Source organism: Pelmatolapia mariae, linkage group LG22 (assembly GCF_036321145.2).
Source record: "Pelmatolapia mariae isolate MD_Pm_ZW linkage group LG22, Pm_UMD_F_2, whole genome shotgun sequence".
NCBI lineage: Eukaryota > Metazoa > Chordata > Actinopteri > Cichliformes > Cichlidae > Pelmatolapia > Pelmatolapia mariae.
The window spans coordinates 32384424-32391508 of record NC_086245.2 but is presented as its reverse complement, the minus strand read 5'-3'; the positions used below and the strand labels follow the sequence as shown (position 1 = coordinate 32391508).

The 7085-nt window shown below is 39.5% G+C and overlaps 2 long non-coding RNA genes across 2 annotated transcripts; one reads left to right on the top strand and one right to left on the bottom strand.

Annotated features, from left to right (window-relative positions):
* The first annotated feature begins 2358 nt into the window (after window positions 1-2358).
* Window positions 2359-5038, top strand: LOC135932442 (uncharacterized). The gene is made up of 3 exons (XR_010573528.1): window positions 2359-2523; window positions 2608-2761; window positions 4475-5038. It is a non-coding gene; the product is annotated as an uncharacterized LOC135932442 (long non-coding RNA).
* Window positions 5039-5129: 91 nt separating this feature from the next.
* LOC135932441 (uncharacterized) lies at window positions 5130-6831 on the bottom strand. Its single transcript, XR_010573527.1, has 3 exons — window positions 6676-6831; window positions 6438-6591; window positions 5130-5470 (listed from the first exon to the last, which is right to left on the bottom strand). It is a non-coding gene; the product is annotated as an uncharacterized LOC135932441 (long non-coding RNA).
* Between the last annotated feature and the right edge of the window lie 254 nt (window positions 6832-7085).

Here is a 7085-nt window from a genome sequence, read left to right as displayed (position 1 = left end):
TGAAACAATCAGAATCAGAATACTTTACTAATAACCCCTAAGGAAATTATGTGGGTTACAGTTGCTCCAAGATGAAATGGTAAAAATAGTAACAGTAACAGACTAAACTCCAAACAATACATTATGTTACAGATTTTAATATTAATTAGTCATTGTCAATTGTTGATTTGTCCTGTTCTCATTGTATGACAAATTATGATGGCTGTTTGGTAGCCGTTTGCATGCTATGCATACTCTCTCTCTCTTCATATGTGTGTGTGTGTGTGTTTCTCTGGTGAAATTCAGTATGGTTCCGACAACAGTTTTATGTTAATGTACAATCCTTAATATGTATGTGTGTGTGTGTGTGTGGGGGGGGGGGGGGGGGGGGGGGGAGTGTTCGCCCAGGGCGCCAAACAGGCTAGGACCGCCACTGCCTTTACCCCTAGTCCTAAAGTGTATATTTATTTTCTTACTCTTCTTATATTGTTTGTTTACTTGCACTGCTGTAACAGGAGCCTCGTCGTCTCGTCTCTCTATATACTGGACTGTATATAGCGGAGATGACAATAAAGTTTACTTTGACTTCAGCAGCTAGCAGGCGCACCGAGGGCTCTCGCGCTCACTTTTCGCGTATAGAATTTCGAAAAAACACCGGTGCAAATTATAAGTCTGTATCATAATGTCTGATGTTTTCGTGTTTGTTGGTTTGTTTTTATTTTGCAGGTTGGTTATTAGATGCTGCTCCAGGCAGCCAGGGAATTAGTGATGTTCGATTCGTGAACGAATCGTTCAATACTCGAGAATCACTTTACTGACTCGTGAATCATGATTCACAAGCGCAACTGACTCACTGACTCATCCCTGTTGCTGTTAGCAAACTAATTCCATTAGTAGAAATATATCTAGCTTATAATTAAAATTGTGGGGAAATAAACAACAGCCAGTTTATTAACAAAAACATTCCTGCTCGCTCCCTCGCTGTGCTGAATCATAGCGTAAGGCGAATCACTCACCCCCTCCCTTCTGGCTCACAGCTCAAACGAGTTGAACGAATCACTGACTCACTGACTCACCCCCTCCCTTCCTGTTACGAATCACTCACTGACCGTTTATCAATATGCGTACTTGTGCGTACTTGCGTTCTCGTGTACTCGTGATACATTATCAGTCGTGTACTCGTGATACGTTATCAGTCGGAGACCAAGTACTGTTCCAATTCGAAGTACGCATCAAGCCGAGAACGCGAAAAAGTCCCGGATGTGTTCTCGCTCCGCCCGTTTTATCGAGCATGCATCGGTGTGGACTTGGTACAGCTAAATATCCCAGAATGCATTTCGTCCAAAACTCAACAGCGGACTCCCGGCACGTCGTTTCCACCCCCCCTCCCGCTCGCGGTCTTCTCACTACTCAGGTTAAAGAAACCCCAGCAGCTGTCTATAGTATTGGGTGTCCACTAAAATAAAAATAAAAGCGTTCTAACATCTCACCTGCTTGTTTTTATTAAGGTATGTACACGTATGTACATGTACACTATTTTTATTATTAGAGGTTTCACTACTGAGGTTAAAAATGATATATAAGTCACGTAGATCACTTCTAAATGTTAATGTTTGGTTTATTTCAGTGTTTTATTTGTTCCTGAGTAAACCGGTTTGGCTGTGATTAAAGTTAAGCTTCATAACATGTTACTCACAGTTAAATTAAGAGGGGACGGCAGTAAAAACTCCGGACCTGTGACATCATCACGTACGCTGGTGTTCCAATTGTACAAATCGCGAGTCCGTGCTCGCGTTCTCGGCGAGTACGTACTCGCGTACTTGAGAATTGATAAACGGCCACTGACTCACCCCCTCCAGTGTTGCCAACTCCTCAGTAAGGAAAATCTACGGTGGCTGGGAAGTGCAAAGCGCAACAAATTAAAAAATCACAACAAATTAAAAATCCACAACAAATTAAAAAACCACAACAAATTAAAAATCCGCAACAAATTAAAAATCCGCAACAAATTAAAAAACCGCAACAAATTAAAAATCCACAACAAATTAAAAATCCGCAACAAATTAAAAAACCGCAACAAATTAAAAATCCACAACAAATTAAAAAACCGCAACAAATTAAAAATCCACAACAAATTAAAAATCCACAACAAATTAAAAAACCGCAACAAATTAAAAAACTGCAACAAATTAAAAATCCACAACAAATTAAAAATCCACAACAAATTAAAAAACCGCAACAAATTAAAAATCCACAACAAATTAAAAAACCGCAACAAATTAAAAAACCGCAACAAATTAAAAATCCGCAACAAATTAAAAATCCGCAACAAATTAAAAAAAACCACAACAAATTAAAAATCCTTGACGGAAAGGGATTGTCTGAAATACCGGAAGTGACACAACGATTAGCCTAATAGGGCTTTTGGAGAGTGATGTCAGGAGAGGGGGCGTGGCCAGGATTTTTGGTTGAGGCGCCATGTTTCTGGACCGAACAAAGCGCTAGCGAAAAAGGAGCGAAAGTACACGGATAACACCAGCTATGGTTCGTACTTGCTGTGCGGTCGGTTGTAAAGTTAGATCGCACGACTGGCAAGGGAATAAGGTTGAAAATGGTTTATCTTTTCAGTCTTTCCCCACCTGGAAGCAACATGAGGCAGCTCATGCATCGGATGTTACCAAAAGAAGGCGTCTAGTCTGGATAGCAGCTGTGAGACGAGCTGATATCCAGTTTTCTTCCATCTCCAAATATCTGTTGGTGTGCTCCAGACATTTTCATTCCGGTAAGTTTTAGATATGTTAATATCACTCTTTATCCAGTCTTTAAGTCTGACATCACTAGCCGTGTCTGGGCTCAAACTCCGCTGCAGGTCCATAAATCACACGATCACTGTGGCATCACTGAGAGTTGAAAAACTATCTAAAGTATTTCATCTGTAATAAAATGATCAGCGTTCTGCTCTACCATGTGTAACAATTAAGTTTATCATCCAGGCATCCATGAAAACGAAATTAGCAGGAAGTTAGCTCGCTAGCTTCCATCTAAATACAATATAGCATGTCCTAACTGAGGGATTTTGGAAACAAATTCAATTGTACAGCTCTGCTATCACTTCCAACATAAATGAAGACAGAAAACTAAACAGCAGTGACGTTTGTAGGGTACTGTGAGTAAAATGCGTTTGATTTTCCCCCGAACATTCAAATTAGTGCAATCATAAATTCATTCATTAGGGACAAATTACAGTGAGAGCATGTGGAGGCTCTGGCTACGTTCACACTGCACGCGAAAGCGCATCAAATCGGACTTTTTTGACCGTATGCGACCCATATCCAATCATGGTATGACAGTGTAAAAAAAGCACAAATCCGATATTTTCAAATCCAATCTGGGTCACTTTCGTATGTGGTACTGAATCCGATACATATCACACATGTTTTAGAAAGCAACTGCTGTTTGAATGGTCATGTCGCATTAAATCCGTCTTTTATGTCACTGACACAAAACATATGCTAATTATCAGCGCTGGAGAAGCGCCCGAGAAGACATTGAGAACACATATGAGCGCTTCGTGTCCATCCCGTGTAGATGTTAGTGAAACTGTTGGGAAGACAACGTGAACATTTTATTTATACTGTATAATCTGCAGATTCTGACAGAAATCTGCAACTATCCTTTGAAGCACCGCTCCTCTCTAAAACGGCAATTAGGATCATTATTAGGCCATATGTAAATAACAAAATAACTTAAAGCAAAGTCTGAAACAAGTCTTCATATTAGGGGGCATCAGTCAAACAATACTGTTTGGTCTGGGTCTAAACAGAGTGTGTTGTGTGTGACGTCTGCTTTTGCATATGCGGGACACTTTGAAGGTTCATAAAGGAGCGCGTTTGCTGTCGCATTTTATTTGTAGTGTGAACAAGCAGACAAAAAATCAGATTTAAATAAAAGAATCGGAATTGAGCATTAAGACCTGCAGTGTGAACGTAGCCATAGTGAGTTCAGTGCATTGATGTGACATTGTCCTGAAGGATTTAGTTATTCTCAGTGGTTAAAGAAATTGCAATTATTTATTCATATTTATTAGAAATAATCCTAATTACATATCTTGCTTCCATGTTTGTGTCCTGTATCACAAAAAATAATTTTTTTACTATAATACATTGATTAATGACCTGCAGAATCTCCTTATCATATTACATGTCCATAATTGTCACCTAAAGTCAAACTTTATGCTTTCTCCATCTTGAAAGTGATTACATACTTTAGTTTCATTTTCTGAAGGCAGGTTTCTGAAAGAAAACAGGCAGATTTGGAATATAACATGCAGCGTTCTATAGATGGATACATAAAAAAATGGAAAATTACATGTATGTGCTAACTTTCTATACACTTTGTTACATTTATGATAAATGGATTTGAAAGTAGGTAAAACACATTTATGTCGGCCTTGGCTCATTAGAGTCTGTCTTTAAATTAACTTTGTATGTTTCAGGTACTGCACTCTCAAAGACTGAATGAACCAGCATTGCAGCCATGGGTCATTGTGAGCATCACAGGGAAGGTTGAGGCCGCCCACTGCACCTGTATGGCCAGAGTCGTGGAGACCTGCAGCCATGTCGCTGCTCTTCTTTTTAAAGTAGAAGCAACAGTGCGGATCTGTGGCACAAGGGCTGTTACAGATGAACTTGCATACTGGGTTTTGCCTGGTAATATGACCAAGATACAGCCAGAGGTTGGCCATAAGATAGACTTCTCCTCTTCAGCTGCCCAAAACAAGGCTCTTGATCAAAACATAAACAGACCATCCATATTGAAAGGTAAAAGGAGCCGTCCTCAAAAAAGAAAAATCCCACCTGCTACTGTGGAGGAGTTGTCACTGCTATTGGATACTTTGCTGGAACACAGTAAAGCTGTGGGTTGTGGGAATGACCCATAATGTTTTATACAGGGGTCTAGATTTATGCCTGAAGTGAACTGCCATGTAAATAATTTGCATTTACTGAATATGTACTGACTGAGTACCACTGTTCAAAAGTTCAATAAAGAAACAAACTAATTTTTGCTTCTTTTTTATTGAAATCACTTTATAGAACATCACATCAGTTACAATGTAGAATCAATGTCATTTATAGTTTATAAAAGACAAAATGTTTACACAAAATCATGACAGCATTTACACGATATCACCCACTACTAACACTACTTAATTTACTATCAATTACTTCAATTTATCTTCTGAAAAATTACCGCTATCTATACTGCACAAGACTTAAGAATATTTAACAGGAGCAAGTTTCATTTTTCCCTGGTTTTACTACCACACTTCACCAAAACGGCAGCAAACCTTCACCGTCTTATCCAGAAGGGTCACCTCTTCACCCTCACATGGAAGAAGTAATCTGATTGGCATGGTGGTATGTTTGAAGCAGGTCCCTTGTGTAGCTGGAACCCAGTCACGATGTTTCATCCATTTCATTGGCTGGTTTGCCTGCAATAATGCCAAATAATTAGCAAGTCTATAAATAGAACGTAGTTCTGCAAAATCACTCATTAAGATGTTTTTTTTTTCTAATTTGCTATGACCTCAGAGTGCATCGAAAAGAAAACTGATAGGCTATCTGGTCTTTAAGTGATGGCGTGACAAATCCTGCTTCTGGGCCTAAAGTAGTCTGCGTTTAATATGGGTTTTGTGTTGTCTTCTATTTAATCTCAAAAAGCTCCTAAAAACAGTCAGTGATCACTGTTGGCCTCCCTCGGCTTTTATCACCACTAATCATTGGAAAGCTCAGTTTTTAAAACCTTACGATGTAGCTACAGCCCAGCCCATGCAGCAGTATATGAATGACTAATCCTATTCATCCTTGTGGATGGATTATCTCAGTATTTCTCCTGGCTGAAGTTTGGTCCGTTTACAGCATCCTGCCATGAGATTACATTTGTTCCTGACCACCGAAAATCCTCACGATAACTTTTATCAAGTGGAAAAAGTTAGCGTGTTTATATTATGCTCACATAGCTGTGTCGCTAGCGGTCACGTAGCACATCGTTATACACCAGCTAGCCAAACTTCAGTAACCCTACAAACGTCACTGCTGTTTAGTTTTCTGTCTTCATTTATGTTGGAAGTGATAGCAGAGCTGTACATTTGAATTTGTTTCCAAAATCCCTCAGTTAGGACATGCTATATTGTATTTAGATGGAAGCTAGCGAGCTAACTTCCTGCTAATTTCGTTTTCATGGATGCCTGGATGATAAACTTAATTGTTACACATGGTAGAGCAGAACGCTGATCATTTTATTACAGATGAAATACTTTAGATAGTTTTTCAACTCTCAGTGATGCCACAGTGATCGTGTGATTTATGGACCTGCAGCGGAGTTTGAGCCCAGACACGGCTAGTGATGTCAGACTTAAAGACTGGATAAAGAGTGATATTAACATATCTAAAACTTACCGGAATGAAAATGTCTGGAGCACACCAACAGATATTTGGAGATGGAAGAAAACTGGATATCAGCTCGTCTCACAGCTGCTATCCAGACTAGAAGCCTTCTTTTGGTAACATCCGATGCATGAGCTGCCTCATGTTGCTTCCAGGTGGGGAAAGACTGAAAAGATAAACCATTTTCAACCTTATTCCCTTGCCAGTCGTGCGATCTAACTTTACAACCGACCGCACAGCAAGTACGAACCATAGCTGGTGTTATCCGTGTACTTTCGCTCCTTTTTCGCTAGCGCTTTGTTCGGTCCAGAAACATGGCGCCTCAACCAAAAATCCTGGCCACGCCCCCTCTCCTGACATCACTCTCCAAAAGCCCTATTAGGCTAATCGTTGTGTCACTTCCGGTATTTCAGACAATCCCTTTCCGTCAAGGATTTTTAATTTGTTGTGGTTTTTTAATTTGTTGCGGATTTTTAATTTGTTGCGGTTTTTTAATTTGTTGCGGTTTTTTAATTTGTTGTGGATTTTTAATTTGTTGCGGTTTTTTAATTTGTTGCGGTTTTTTAATTTGTTGCGGATTTTTAATTTGTTGTGATTTTTTAATTTGTTGCGCTTTGCACTTCCCAGCCACCGTACAAATCGCTATTGGCTGTCCTAAAA